At 49.8% G+C, this 16,028-nt stretch overlaps 1 pseudogene across 1 annotated transcript; it reads left to right on the top strand.

The window, feature by feature from the left end:
• The first annotated feature begins 1,832 nt into the window (after positions 1–1,832).
• Positions 1,833–5,372, top strand: LOC148870354 (putative serine/threonine-protein kinase-like protein CCR3 pseudogene; annotated as a pseudogene). The gene has a single exon (XR_016106632.1). The product of XR_016106632.1 is annotated as a putative serine/threonine-protein kinase-like protein CCR3 pseudogene (transcript).
• The last annotated feature ends 10,656 nt before the right edge of the window (positions 5,373–16,028 follow it).

Genomic DNA, 16,028 nt, shown 5'->3' with positions numbered 1-16,028 from the left:
TTAAATACTAAAATATTTTGTTCAAAAGTTTAAACCAAAGTGCCACTACCCCAAATTATAAGATACCTATTTTTAATTTACCCTTTATGAGGTGTTTTTTTTTTTTTTTTTTTGATTTTGAGATGGGGAAAGTTGGTCAATGGGATTTTGGCTCCCATTGATAAAAAATCCTATATATATTTCTTTTCAGATTTATGTGAGGATCAGAAAAAGTTTATTTTTCTGGGTAGGTAAGTGATACCCATCTTCTAAGCGGGCAAATAAATTTCCCACTTAGGGGAAAGTTGCCAATACTTGAGTGGGACAAAAATGTCTCTTTTAATAATAGATTTTTATGGCTAAAATGGTCATTATCTTATTTACATGAAAAATTAAAGAGCATGGATTTACACAAATAAATGCATTTACCCAGAATGTTAAGGAATTTACCCTAAAAGCGAACAGGGCATTAATCTAATAATATACAAGTCTCTAAAATCTTCCATTTGGTTAAAAGAAAAAAAGTGAAACAGAAAATTGTTAAGGAATTTTACAAACAAAGTTCCTCAAGAACTTATCCTCAACTTTCTATTTGTCTCTTCTTTTCTATCAAACCAAACATACATAGCTTAAGATCACTGTTCCAGACCCAAGTCCTTAAAAGTCACAAGGGGCAAAATCAACCGAACTAACTGGGTATTTCCCTTTGGAATCAATGCATCAGTCTGAACGTGATCCACTTCCCAGATACAAGAGTCAATTTCAACTTTCTAGCAAATAAAAGGAGGAGACCGACTTTGTTTGGGGACTGTAATTTCAAAATTGGACTACAGTGTACTTCTCCGTTTATTTATTTATTTTATCTCGGATTGACATTGGCGGACGGGATATCAAAAAGGGAATTCAAGATGCTCAGTTTATCATCTATCTCAATCTCCCCATGAAAATGTGGTTTCTGTTTCAGTTTCCAAAGATCCATGCCGGGGGAGGGAAAGTGTATTATAGTCGCTGTAAGTGAGGATGACGACGACCTGCTGCGTTTGGTTTGGCTTTATTAGCATTTAGCAGTGGACTTGGTCTGCGAGTCCGAGACAAACAACAATGAACAACCGATCGAGATCAAACAAGGATGGGTATAATTGTCATTTTGCAAGTGTTAGGGATAGAAGATAAACGATGTTCGTTCGTTCGTTGCCCTTGCATAGTTGCATCAAGTCCCACGGTCCCACCCTTTTCTTCAGTCCTGAGTCCTGAGTCCTGACAGGACCACCTCTGAATTTGTAAATTGTAATTTTGTAAATGCAACCATCCGATTCATGTTTCATCGTTGGGACCTACCGTAACGTGCAGATGTAGGATGGGGTTAGTCCAGTCAAGACTCACATAACAACAATAATTAATTAATGTTATGGTCCCACCCCTACAATGCCACGTCGGCACGTACTATCCAACGACGCACAAGTCACAACGACATCTTTTTCTATCTATCTATGATCTATTATCATCATATCAAAACCAGGACAAGGATTTGGAATTTCACGGTGGCCTCCTCCTCTTTGTCTTCAGTCCCTCTAGTCTATTCTGAATTTCTCAAGCGCGTTTTGACTTGACCCAGTCACCCAGCGCCAACTATGACCGAAAAAGTTTTTTTAAGTTCTATACATCAGAATCTGATGATCTGGCCACGTATGGGCCCACCAAATTATAGAGTATAGAACCAGAGCCAGACGTCGTCTTTGTCTTGCAGTGGGATTCTAATCCGACGGTTTCTACATCTTCAGTCATTCTGTTTTTTGGATTAGACAAAAAAGATTCGACTTCGCGTATTCTATCAAAATCCTCCCCGTAACGTATATTTTTACCGATTTTCGTTTTCAACATTTTGTTTTGATTTTTGCCTGCGCCCGCTTGCCTTATCGTGTTTCCTTCATTCCCCGCCAATGAAGAACAAATCGGAGCGCAGCGTCGTCTTTAGGTTCCACTCTCCCTCTCCCTTATGACGATTATCCCTCTTCCCTCCGTCGCCGTTCCCGTCATTTTCGTTGCTCTCTACTTCCTTTCGTCCGTAGCTGATGGGCTCGGCTCAGCCTCCACCGTCGCCGTCAGCTACGGCTCCGACACCGTTTGCGGGATCGTCGCCAGAGAACCTACGCAGAGAATTGAATGCTTTAATGGAGGTGCAAATATCTCTATCGGGCCGAATGTATCTTTCACAGCCATCTCTGGCGGTCGTAATTTCTTTTGCGGGCTGAGGTCCGGAGGGAACAGTCTGCTCTGTTGGAATAGGGATTTTGTACCCAAAAGGGTCTACTACAACGATGCGCTCAAGTTGAAGGATGTCTCGGTGGGCGATGACCACGTCTGCGCGTTGGTGGATGGAACCGGAGTTGCCAAGTGCTGGAGAGGGGAGAGAAACAATTTTCCGACACCAGGGGCAGGTGAAGGTTTTCTCTCCATTACGTCAGGGCGAGGATTTTCTTGTGGTATTTTGAACACAAGTCGTACAGTTAAGTGTTGGGGTACCAGACAAATTCGGCAGGAGATACAGGCTCAGTTTGGGAATGTCTCTATGGCCAGCTTAATTGCTGGTGATTCTCATGTTTGTGGTACTACGAACTCAAGTGGTGTTTTGATTTGCAGAGGGAGTAACAATTCTCGGCAGTTGGATGTTCCCTCAAGTTCACCATTTGAGTTTTCGAGTCTGGCGCTAGGATTGAACCATAGCTGTGCGCTTCGACAACCGAATAAATCGGTGGTTTGTTGGGGAGGAGGGGGAGAATTTTCGAACAACGTCACAGATGGCGTTTCTTTCGAGTTGATTGTCGCTGGTACAGAGTTTACTTGCGGTTTGGTGACGAGGAATTTTTCTCTGTTTTGCTGGGGACCTGGATTGCCTGGTAACAGAAGTACTTCCGCCGTGGATCTTCCATTACCAAATATTCTTCCGGGCCCGTGTGTTCAGGACTGCTCTTGTGGTATATATGGTGATTCGCAGGGTCTTTGCTCCGGTTCCGGGAATATCTGTATGCCATGCGATGGCCTACCGCCACCACCAGCTCCGCTGCCACCGCCGCCGCCAGCACAGCAGTCGCAGTCGAAAAAGACGAGCAAGGGTTTATTGGCTTTTGCCGTTATAGGATCAGTTGGGATCTTTTTGGGAGCATGTACTCTTATCTACAGCTTGTGGGCTGGAATATGCTGTTGCCAGCAGAAGAAAGTCCATAATTCCGTTCAACCTACCATAACCGGAGGCAATGCTAATGCTGGCACGCCAGCAAGCAGTGGTCCATTGAGCGCTCTGTCGAGATCATCCACCATCAGGCGGCAGGGCTCCCGAGCAATTATGCGGCAGAGCTCCCGAGCGATTATGCGGCAGAGGAGTGGGACCTCTTCGAAGCACGCGGACAGGGCCGAGGAGTTCACCCTATCGGAGCTTGCAGCGGCCACCGGCGGCTTCTCGTCGGAGAATAAGATTGGAAAGGGTAGCTTCGGGATTGTGTACAGGGGGAAGCTGGTGGATGGACGTGAGGTGGCAATTAAAAGGGGAGAGACGTCCCGCAAGTTGAAGAAATTGCAGGAGAAGGAAACCGCATTCGATTCGGAACTAGCCTTCTTGTCCCGTCTTCACCACAAGCATCTAGTTGGTCTGGTGGGCTTCTGCGAAGAAAGAGACGAAAGGCTTTTGGTGTACGAGTATATGAAGAATGGCGCACTCTACGATCATCTACATTCCGAGAGCAATATGGAAAAGAGCAGCAGTATTTTGAACTCGTGGAGGATGAGGATCAAAATCGCACTAGACGCCGCGAGGGGAATCGAGTATCTTCATGACTACGCCGTGCCGCCGATAATTCACAGAGACATAAAGTCGTCAAACATTTTGCTGGACGGAAATTGGACGGCCAGGGTTTCGGATTTTGGGTTATCGTTAATGGGGCCAGAGACGAATGGGGAGTACATGCACACGAAAGCAGCAGGAACGGTTGGGTACATTGACCCCGAGTATTACGGTCTGAACGTTCTGACGCCGAAGAGCGATGTGTATGGGATGGGAGTGGTGTTGCTGGAGCTGCTAACGGGGAAGACAGCTCTATTCAAGGAGGACGAGGAGGGAGGACCGATTAGTATGGTGGATTTTGCGGTACCCATGATTAACGGGGGAGAGTTGCAGAGGGTGTTAGATAGGAGGGTGGGAGTGCCGGAGGCGAACGAGGCGGAGGCAGTGGAGCTAACTGCACGAGTGGCGGTGAAGTGCGTGAGCTTAGAGGGAAGGGATCGGCCTACGATGGCAGACATTGTGACTAATTTGGAGAGTGCATTAAGTCTGATGGATCATTACGTTGATGATAGCCATTCTAGTGCGAGTGCCACATTCTCAATTGTTCCCGAATCAGATTGAATGTTATTGATTTTCGACCCTGGTTGCAAATTTTCTTCTCCTTTTTATGATTTGTTGGATTAAATTTCTCATTTTTTTTTTTGGTTTATATGTATAAGTATTGATCATTGGATGTAAACCAGAAGAGAATGAATGGGAAGAGAAGAGGAACAAAGTAGAAAACTATAAACAAAGCTGAAAGAACTGACGATGGAATGAGGACGGAGCTATAGGACTGGACCCTGGAGGAAGAGGTACTAATAAAAATCACAATTCCAGTCATGTCCCATGCTGGGTCGGCAAGGGAAACCCTCCTGAATCCTGACCCACCCCCATGCAACCGAGGGCGGATCGTTTGGGACAGAAAATTTCTGTCCCCTCCGGCAATCAAACACGTCGTTCTTCTTAGAAAATTTAAAATTAACGGAGTCTAGACATTAACGGCAGTATGAACTACAAAACTTATCAATTTTGGTTTAAGCGGCTTTTAGAATCCCACTTTCCAAAGTTTCTCTTCTCCATATTTGTTCAACGTTCTTTTCCCTCCCCTCATAACAAAAGTTCGCCCGCATTAACATCATCGCGCACCGCCATTGCAATCGAGCCACCATTGTTCGTCCGCTGCAATAGCCGGAGTCTTTCTCAACCACCGCTCATTCCTCCGCTGCAAGCTTCCGGAATATTTTCACCGCTCATTGCTGACGTTCAGAGCCACCGGTGATTCTTTCCAGAATCTTTCCATTACAACTCTTTGTTTTGCCTTCTAAGACAGTTTCTATCAGAGTACAGATGAAACCTGATGATCATAGAAGAGGAGGCTACCAAGTTTTCCCTTTTCTTTTCATTTTAGCAGTGCTTATTTTGGCTTGAAGCCGTTTCATCTATTTTTTTCTTAAGTTTTTCTTCCTTTCCCCTCTATCTTTTTGTTTGGAAAAATTCCGCACTGTAAAAGTGTTTTATTTCTTCTAAAATTTCCTGTAAATTAAATGATTTATAAAGGCAAGAATCTTCTATACGTGGCCTCTTTTTGTAGATGGAAGAAGAAAGTTATACGAGTTGATGAACATTGGAGATGATATTCCATGGCTTGCTAATAATAGATACAAGCTTTCCTTGAAACTTGTAATGTGAAGATAGAATTTGTTTCATTACCCGGTTGAATTTTGTATTTACATGCATATTATATGGTGTATACACACACAAATAAAAAAAATAAAGAAGTAAGATCAAAACTCCAGGGTTTGAAATTTTGAAATTAAAGAGAAGATGAGGTATAGCAAAAGGCAAAAGCAATTGGGATTATGAGGCATAGCAAGAGAAATTTTGAAATTAGAACAGAACACACAGAATCAGCAACGCCACCTATCCCCCATCCTCTTCATTATCATCAATCATCATAGTCACCTATCATCTCTGTAAGCTCTTCTTCCATGATCTCCTCAACATGGATCCTCCCATCATTACAATCGGCAAATACCAATACCAACGATATAAGAATCATGAAAAGAAGCCTATCAACATGTTTGTCATACCATTTATGATGAGGGCAGATTTGGCCCTCCACTAAAATTGTGACACGTGGCACCTCGTGACAACTAGGAAAACACTCAACCAACAAACTTACGAAGTTGGTGACCCACACGGGCACTAGTCTGGCCGGCCAGGCGCGACCTGCGTGTGGCACACGCGACCTGCGTGCGGCACGCGCGACCTGCACGGTGTGCGTGCAGCCTGCGTGAACTGCGCACGGCCTGCGCGACCAGGCCAACCTGAACCAGCCTAGCGCATGATCCGGCCAAGCTGCCATAAGGCGCCCACCGACAAACCTGGCCTACACACTGACCCACCGACAGACACAGGCGCCAGCTTGACGACCTGGTCTAGACACTGACCCACCGACTGACACAGGCGCCGACCTGACGACCCGGCCTAAACACTGACCCGCCAACTGACGCAGGCGCCCCCGCGACAACCCGACCCAGGCGCCGACCTGGCCGTCTGACACAAGCGCCAGCCTGACGACCTCGAGGAGTTCACCACCATACCCCGGTTCTGACAGGATGCGACGAGTCTTACCGTTTGGAGGCTTTTCACCCACCTAACCTGTGAGGACTCCGGTATATAAAGACTTCACCCCCAAAGGGGAGGGGGATGAAAAAAGGGAAGTAACCCTGCTCTTTAGCTCTCTCATATTATCTTCAAATTTCTCTATAATAAGAGTGCTAAGTTAAGCGTCGGAAAGCCCCCACTGGGAAAATACCCCCGAGACCTCTAATTCAGTTCTCGCAGGTCCTTCAGCTCCCACCGCCTACAAAGAGGAGGAAAAGATGAAGTTCTCGCAGGTCCATCAGCTCCCACTGCCTACAAAGGAAAGAAGACCACCTCATGCTGAGGGCAGTCGGATTGCGTCGCACTAGAGAGTTCCAGCATTCTCTAAGTCACCGGCCGCCTAGAGGCAGTTCGCCACTGAGCAGTTCACCACCAGGCAGTTCGCCACCAGGCATTTCACCACCAGGCAGTTCGCTACAAGACAGTTCGCCACCAAGCAATTCACCACCAAGTAGTTCGTCACCAGGCAGTTCGCCACCAGGCAATTCGCCACCACGAAGTTCGCCACCGAGCAGCTTGCCATCGGGCAGTTCGCCACCAGGCAGTTCACCACCAAGCAGTTCGCCACCAAGCAGTTCACCACCAAGTAGTTCGCCACCAGGCAGTTCACCACCAGGCAGTTCGCCACCAAGCAGTTCGCCACCAAAGAGCTCGCCACCAAGCAGTTCGCCACCAGATAGTTCGCCACCGGGCAGTTCGCCACCAGGCAGTTCACCCCAGGTAGTTCTCCATCGAGCAGTTCGCCAGTAGCCAGTTCACCACCAAGTAGCTCATCACTAAGGCACGCCACCACCAGGTCAAATAACGAGGTACTTAGCCAAAAAAATTTTACATCAGAAAACATTGGTACGTGGCCAAAAACGGTTACATCAATTGGCGCCGTCTGTGGGAACACGCTACAAAAAGCTAAGTTCTCATCCTACAAAAGCTAAGTTCTCATCTTGCCAAAACTAAGTCCTCACTTTTTAGAAATTGAAGCTATCGCTTTATAGTTTACATTTTTTATGAACTTAGAGACTATGCAGGGAGCTAACGGACTAAGTAGCTCTACCAACCTTACTTTCAATTCAGATAATGCCACATCAGTCCTCTCCGCAAGGACCCCCCTACAAAGATGAGCTCTTCGTGGCTTCCGCGGGAGTTGGCGGCCAACTAACTACATAGGCGCCCTTATCGGTCGAGCCTTCCAAGGCTCCCATGTGAGCTGGCAACCTAAAGTTAGTAATACTGCCCCCGATGGTCGAGCCCCTAGTAGCTTCTTGTAGGAGTAGGTGACCGGCATTACGAAGCTGATGCAGGCCAAGCCTATGGGCCACATTACTACTTAAGACCCGGTCGCCTCTCCGGCACGGGCAAAGTCAAAAAAGAGTAGACCACTAGTCACTCCAAAGCCTACGGGCCACATTACTACTTAAGACCCGGTCGCCTCTCCGGCACGGGCAAAATCAAAAAAGAGTAGACCACTAGTCACTCCAAAGCCTACGAGCCACATTACTAACTAAGACCCGGTCGCCTCTCCGGCATGGGCAAAATCAGAAAAGAGTAGACCACTAGTCACTCAAAAGCGTATGGGCCACATTACTACTTAAGACCCGGTCACCTCTCCGGCACGGGCAAAGTTAGAAAAGAATAGACCACTAGTCACTCCCAAAGCCTACGGGCCACATTACTACTTAAGACCCGGCCGCCTCTACGGCACGGGCAAAGTTAGAAAAGAGTAGACCACTGGTCACTCCCAAATCCTACGGGCCACATTACTACTAAAGACCCGGTCGCCTCTCCGACACGGGCAAAAGTCAAAGAAGAGTAGACTACGAGTCACTCCCAAAGCCTACGGGCCACACTAGTAATTGGATCAACACTTACTAGCTCATCGACTTACGGGCCAAAAGAAATATACTCCCTTCGCTGAGTTACTATCAGCTCGGGAGTGGGGGGCTATTGATGAGGGCAGATTTGGCCCTCTAGTGAAAATTATGACACGTGGCACATCGTCACAACTAGGAAAACACCCAGCCAACAAACTTACAAAGTTGGTGACCCACCTAGGCACTAGTCTGGCCGGCCTGGCACGACCTGTAAGCGGCCTGACGCGCCTGCGCGACCTGCGCGCGGCACACGCGACCGGCGCGCTGCCTGAGCGAACTGCACACGGCCTGTGCGACCTGGCCGACCTGAACCAGCCAAGCGCATGATCCGGCCAAGCCGCCATAAGGCGCCCACCGACAAACCTGGCCTAGACACTAACTCGTCGACTGACACAGGCGCCAGCTTGACGACCCGGTCTAGACACTGACCCACCGACTGACACAGGCGCCGACCTGACGACCCGACCTAGACACTGACCCGCCAACTGACGCAGGCGACCCCCTGACAACCCGGCCCAGGCGCCAACCTGGCCGCCTAACACAAGCGCCAGCCTGATGACCTCGAGGAGTTTACCACCGTACCCCGGTTCTAATAGGATGCGTCGAGTCTTACCGTTAGGAGGTTTTTCACCCACCTAACCCGCGAGGACTCCGGTATATAAAGACCTCACCCCCTAAAGGGGACGGGGATGAAAAAAGGGAAGTAACCCTGCTCTCCATCTCTCTCATATTATCTTCAAAACTCTCTATAATAAGAATGCTAACTTAAGCGTCAGAGATCCCCCATCAGGAAAATACCCCCGGGAAGTAACCCTGCTCTCCTTCAGCTCCCGCCGCCTACAAAGAGGAGGAAAAGATGGAGTTCTCGGAGGTCCCTCAGCTCCCACCACCTACAAAGAGGAGGAAAAGATGGAGTTCTCGCAGGTCCCTCAGCTCCCGATGCCTACAAAGGAAAGAAGACCACCTCATGCAGAGGGCAGTCGGATTGCGCCGCACTAGGGAGCACCAACATTCTTTAAGTCACCGGCCGCCTAGTAGGTAGTTCGCCACCGAGCAGTTCGCCACCAGGCAGTTCGCTACTACGTGGTTCGCCACCAAGCAATTCTCCACCAAGCAGTTCGCCACCAGGCAGTTCGCCACCAGGCAATTTGTCACCAGGCAGTTCTTCACCGAGCAGCTCACCACCGGGCAGTTTGCCACCAGGCAGTTCGCCACCTAGCAGTTCGCCACAAGGCAGTTCACCACCAAGTAGTTCGCCACCAGGCAGTTCACCACCAGGCAGTTCGCCACCAAGCAGTTCGCCACCAGGCAGTTCGCCACCAAGCAGTTCGCCACCAGGCAGTTCGCCCCCAGGCAGCTCCATCGAGCAGTTCGCCAGTAGCCAGTTCACCACCAAGTAGCTCATCACTAAGGCAAACCACCACCGGGTCAAATAACGAGGTATTTAGCCAAAAAATTTTACATCACAAAACATTGGTACGTGGCCGAAAACAATTACATCAATTGGCGCCGTCTGTGGGAACAAGCTACAAAAAGCTAAGTTCTCATCCTACAAAAGCTAAGTTCACATCTTGCCAAAACTAAGTCCTCACTTTTTAGAAATTGAAACTATCGCTTTATAGTTTACATTTTTTATGAACTTAGAGACTATGCAGGGAGCTAACGGACTAAGTAGCTCTACCAACCTTACTTTCAATTCAGATAATGCCACATCAGTCCTCTCCGCAAGGACCCCCCTACAAAGATGAGCTCTTTGTGGCTTCCGCAAGGACCCACCTAGGCACTAGTCTGGCCGGCCTGGCGTGACTTGTAAGCGGCCTGACGCGCGGCTGCGCGACCTGCGCGTGGCAAACGCGACCGGCGCGCTGCCTGCGCGAACTGTGCACGGCCTGTGCGACCTAGCCGACCTGAACCAGCCAAGCGCATCATCCGGCCAAGCCGCCATAAGGCGCCCACCGACAAACCTGGCCTACACACCGACCCGTCGACTGACACAGGCGCCAGCTCTACGACCTGGTCTAGACACTGACCCGCCGACTGACACAGGCGCAGACTTGACGACCCGGCCTAGACACTGACCCGCCAACTGACGCAGGCGCCACCCTGACTACCCGGCCCAGGCGCCGACCTGGCCGCCTGAAACAAGCGCCAGCCTGATGACCTTGAGGAGTTCACCACCGTACCCCGGTTCTGACAGGATGCGACGAGTCTTACCATTAGGAGGCTTTTCACCCACCTAACCCGCGAGGACTCCGGTATATAAAGACCTCACCCCCTAGAGGGGACGGGGATGAAAAAAGGGAAGTAACCCTACTCTCTAGCTCTCTCATATTATCTTCAAAACTCTCTATAATAAGAATGCTAACTTAAGCGTCACAGAGTCCCCACCATGAGAATACCCCCGGGACCTCTGATTCAGTTCGCGCAGGTCCTTTAGCTCCCGCCGCCTACAAAGAGGAGGAAAAGATGGAGTTCTCGGAGGTCGCTCAGATCCCGCCACCTACAAAGAGGAGTAAAAGATGGAGTTCTCGCAGGTCCCTCAGCTCCTACCACCTACAAATAGGAGGAAAAGATGAAGTTCTCGCAGGTCCCTCAGCTCCCGCTGCCTACAAAGGAAAGAAGACCACCTCATGCTGAGGGCAGTCAGATTGCGCCGCACTAGGGAGCACTAGCATTCTCTAAGTCACCGGCCGCCTATTAGGCAGTTCGCCACCGAGTAGTTTGCCACCGAGCAGTTCGCCACCAGGCAGTTCGCTACTACGCAGTTCGCCACCAAGATATTTGCCACCAAGTAGTTCGCCACCAGGCAATTCGCCACCAGGCAGTTCACTACCGAGCAGCTCACCACCGAGCAGTTTGACACCACGCAGTTCGCCACCAAGCAGTTCGCCACAAGGTAGTTCGCCACCAAGTAGTTCGCCACCAGGCAGTTCGCCACCAAGCAGTTCGCCACCAGGCAGTTCGCCACCAGGAAGTTCACCCCCAGGCAGTTCTCCACCGAGCAGTTCGCCAGTAGCCAGTTCACCACCAAGTAGCTCATCACTAAGGCACGCCACCACCGGGTCAAATAACGAGGTGTTTAGCCAAAAAAAATTACATCACAAAACATTGGTACGTGGCCGAAAACGGTTACATCAATTGGCACCGTCTGTGGGAACGAGCTACAAAAAGCTAAGTTCTCATCCTACAAAAGCTAAGTTCTCATCTTGCCAAAACTAAGTCCTCACATTTTAGAAATTGAAATTATCGCTTTATAATTTACATTTTTTATGAAATTAGAGACTATGCAGTGAGCTAACGGACTAAGTAGCTCTACCAACCTTACTTTCAATTCAGATCATGCCACATCAGTCCTCTCCGCAAGGACCCCCCCTACAAAGATGAGCTCTTCGTGGCTTCCGCGGGAGTTGGCGGCCAACTGACTACATAGGCGCCCTTACCGGTCGAGCCTTTCAAGGCTCCCATGTGAGCTGGCAACCTTAAGTTAGTAGTGCTACCCTCGAAGGTCGAGCCCCTAGTAGCTTCTTGTAGGAGTAGGTGACCGGCATTACGAAGTTGATGCAGGCCAAGCCTACGGGCCACATTACTACTTAAGACCCGGTCGCCTCTCCGACACGGGCAAAGTCAAAAAAGAGTAAACCACTAGTCACTCCAAAGCATATGGACCACATTACTACTTAAGACCCGGTCGCCTCTCCGGACGGGAAAAGTCAAAAAAGAGTAGACCACCAGTCACTCCAAAGCCTACGGGCCACATTACTACTTAAGACCCGGTCGCCTCTCTGGCACGGGCAAAATAAAAAAAGAGTAGACCAATAGTCACTCCAAAGCCTACGGGCCACATTACTACCTAAGACCCGGTTGCCTCTCTGGCACGGGCAAAGTCAGAAAAGAGTAGACCACTAGTCACTCCAAAGTCTATGGGCCACATTACTACTTAAGACCCGGTCACCTCTCCGGCACAAGCAAAGTTAGAAAAGAGTAGACCACTAGTCACTCTCAAAGCCTACGGGCTACATTACTACTTAAGACCCGGTCGCCTTTCCGGCACGGGCAAAGTTAGAAAAGAGTAGACCACTGGTCACTCCCAAAGCCTACGGACCACATTACTACTAAAGACCCAATCGCCTCTCCGGCACGGGCAAAAGTCAAAGAAGAGTAGACTACGAGTCGCTCCCAAAGCCTACGGGCCACACTTGTAATTGGATCAGCAGTTACTAGCTTATCGACTTACAGGCCAAAAGAAATATACTCCCTTCGCTGAGTTACTATCAGCTCGGGAGTGGGGGGCTATTGATGAGGGCAGATTTGGCCCTCCAGTGAAATTGTGACATGTGGCACCTCGTACTAAGGCACGCCACCACCGGGTCAAATAACAATGTACTTAGCCAAAAATATTTTACATCACAAAACATTGGTACGTGGCCGAAAACGGTTACATCAATTGGCGTCGTCTATGGGAACACGCTACAAAAAGCTAAGTTCTCATCCTACAAAAGCTAAGTTTTCATCTTGCCAAAAACAAAGTCCTCACTTTTTTGAAATTGAAGCTATCGTTTATAGTTTACATTTTTTATGAACTTAGAGACTATGCAGGGAGCTAACGGATTAAGTAGCTCTACCAACCTTACTTTCAATTCAGATAATACCACATCAGTCCTCTCCGCAATGACCCCCCTACAAAGATGAGCTCTTCGTGGCTTCCGCGAGAGTTGGCGGCCAATTGACTACATAGGCGCCCTTACCGGTCGAGCCTTCTAAGGCTCCCGTGTGAGCTGGCAACCTTAAGTTAGTAGTGCTGCCCTCGAAGGTCGAGCCCCTAGTAGCTTCTTGTAGGAGTAGGTGACCGGCATTACGAAGCTGATGCAGGCCAAGCCTACGGGCAACATTACTACTTAAGACCCGGTTGCCTCTCCGGCACGGGCAAAGTCAGAAAAGAGTAAACCACTAGTCACTCCAAAACCTACGGGCCACATTACTACTTAAGACCCGGTCGTCTCTCCGACACGGGCAAAGTCAAAAAAGAGTAGATCACTAGTCACTCCAAAGCCTACGGGCCACATTATTACTTAAGACCTAGTCGCCTCTCCAACACGGGAAAAATCAAAAAAGAGTAGACCAATAGTCACTCCAAAGCATACGGGCCACATTACTACCTAAGACTCGGTCGCCTCTCCGGAACGGGCAAAGTCAGAAAAGAGTAGACCACTAGTCAGTCAAAAGCCTATAGGCCACATTACTACTTAAGACCCGGTCACCTCTCCGGCACGGGCAAAGTTAGAAAAGAGTAGACCACTAGTCACTCCCAAAGCCTACGGGCTACATTACTACTTAAGACCTGGTCGCCTCTCCGGCATGGGCAATGTTAGAAAAGAGTAGACCACTGGTCACTCCCAAAGCCTACGGGCCACATTACTACTAAAGACCCGATCGCCTCTCCGGCACGGGCAAAGGTCAAAGAAGAGTAGACTACGAGTCGCTCCCAAAGCCTACGGGCCACACTAGTAATTGGATCAACACTTACTAGCTCATCGACTTACGGGCTAATAGAAATATACTCCCTTCGCTGAGTTACTATCAGCTCGGGAGTGGGGGGCTATTGATGAGGGAAGATTTGGCCCTCCAGTGATATTGTGACACGTGGCACCTCGTAACAACTAGGTAAACACCCAGCCAACAAACTTACGAAGTTGGTGACCCATCCGGGCACTAGTCTGGCCGGCCTAGCGCGACATGTGCGCGGCCTGACGCGTGCCTGCGCGACCTGCGCGCGGCACGCGTGCGGTCTATGCGAACTGTGCACGGCCTGTGCGACCTGGTCGACCTGAACCAGCCTAGCGCATGATCCGGCCAAGTCGCCATAAGGCGCCCACCGACAAACCTGGCCTAGACATTGACCCGCCGACAGACACAGGCGCCAGCTTGACGACCTGGTGTAGACACTGACCCGCCGACTGACACAGGCGCCGACCTGACGACCCGACCTAGACATTGACCCGCCAACTGACGCAGGCGCCCCCCTGACAACCCGGCCCAGGCGCCTACCTGGCCGCTTGACACAAGCGCTAGCCTGACGACCTCGAGGAGTTCACCACCGTACCCCGGTTCTGACAGGATGTGACGAGTCTTACCGTTTGGAGGCTTTTCACCCACCTAACCCGCGAGGACTCCGGTATATAAAGACCTCACCCCCCAAAGGGGAGGGGGATGAAAAAAGAGAAGTAACTCTGCTCTCTAGCTCTCTCATATTATCTTCAAAACTCTCTATAATAAGAGTGCTAACTTCAGCGTCGGAGAGCCCCCACCAGGAAAATACCCCCGGGACCTCTGATTCAGTTCGCGTAGGTCCTTCAGCTCCCGCCGCCTACAAAGAGGAGGAAAAGATGGAGTTCTCGGAGGTCCCTCAGCTCCCACCACCTACAAAGAGGAGGAAAAGATGGAGTTCTCGCAGGTCCCTCAACTCCCACCACTTACAAAGAGGAGGAAAAGATGAAGTTCTCGCAGGTCCCTCAGCTCCCGCTGCCTACAAAGGAAAGAAGACCACCTCATGCAGAGGGCAGTCGGATTGCGCCGCACCAAGGAGCTCTAGCATTCTCTAAGTCACCAGCCGCCTATTAGGCAGTTCGCCACCGAGCAGTTCGCCACCAGGCGGTTCGCTACCAGGCAGTTCACCACCAGGCAGTTCGCCACCAAGTAGTTCGCCACCAGGCAGTTCACCGCCAAGTAGTTCGCCACCAGGCAGTTCATCACCAGGCAGTTCGCCACCAAGCAGTTTGCCACCAGGCAGTTCGCCACCAGGCAGTTCGCCACCAGGGAGCTCGCCACCAGGCAGTTCGCCACCAGGGAGCTCGCCACCAGGCAGTACGCCACCAGACAGTTCGCCACCAGGCAGTTCGCCACCAGGCAGTTCGCCCCCAGGCAGTTCTCCACCGAGCAATTCGCCAGTAGCCAGTTCACCACCAAGTAGCTCATCACTAAGGCACGCCACCACCGAGTCAAATAATGAGGTACTTAGCCAAAAAAAATTTACATCACAAAACATTGGTACGTGGCCGAAAACGGTTACATCAATTGGTGCCGTCTGTGGGAACACGCTACAAAAAGCTAAGTTCTCATCCTACAAAAGCTAAGTTCTCATCTTGCCAAAACTAAGTCCTCACTTTTTAGAAATTGAAACTATCGCTTTATAATTTACATTTTTTATGAATTTAGAGACTATGCAGGGAGCTAACGGACTAAGCAGCTCTACCAACCTTACTTTCAATTCAGATAATGCCATATCAGTCCTCTCCGCAAGGACCCCCCTTACAAAGATGAGCTCTTCGTGGCTTCCGCGGGAGTTGGCAGCCAACTGACTACATAGGCGCCCTTACCGGTCGAGCCTTCCAAGGCTCCCGTGTGAGCTAGCAACCTAAAGTTAGTAGTGCTGCCCCCGAAGGTCGAGCCCCTAGTAGCTTCTTGTAGGAGTAGGTGACCGGCATTACAAAGTTGATGCAGGCCAAGCCTACGGGCCACATTACTACTTAAGACCCGGTCGCCTCTCCGGCATGGGCAAAGTCAAAAAAGAGTAAACCACTAGTCACTCCAAAGCCTACGGGCCACATTACTACTTAAGACCTGGTCGCCTCTCCGGCACGGGCAAAGTAAAAAAACAGTAGACCACTAGTCACTCCAAAGCCTACGGGCCACATTAC

This window comes from Nelumbo lutea, chromosome 2 (genome assembly GCF_056320005.1).
Source record: "Nelumbo lutea isolate HS-2025 chromosome 2, American lotus-T2T, whole genome shotgun sequence".
Lineage (NCBI taxonomy): Eukaryota > Viridiplantae > Streptophyta > Magnoliopsida > Proteales > Nelumbonaceae > Nelumbo > Nelumbo lutea.
This window is presented reverse-complemented; position numbering and strand designations above follow the sequence as displayed.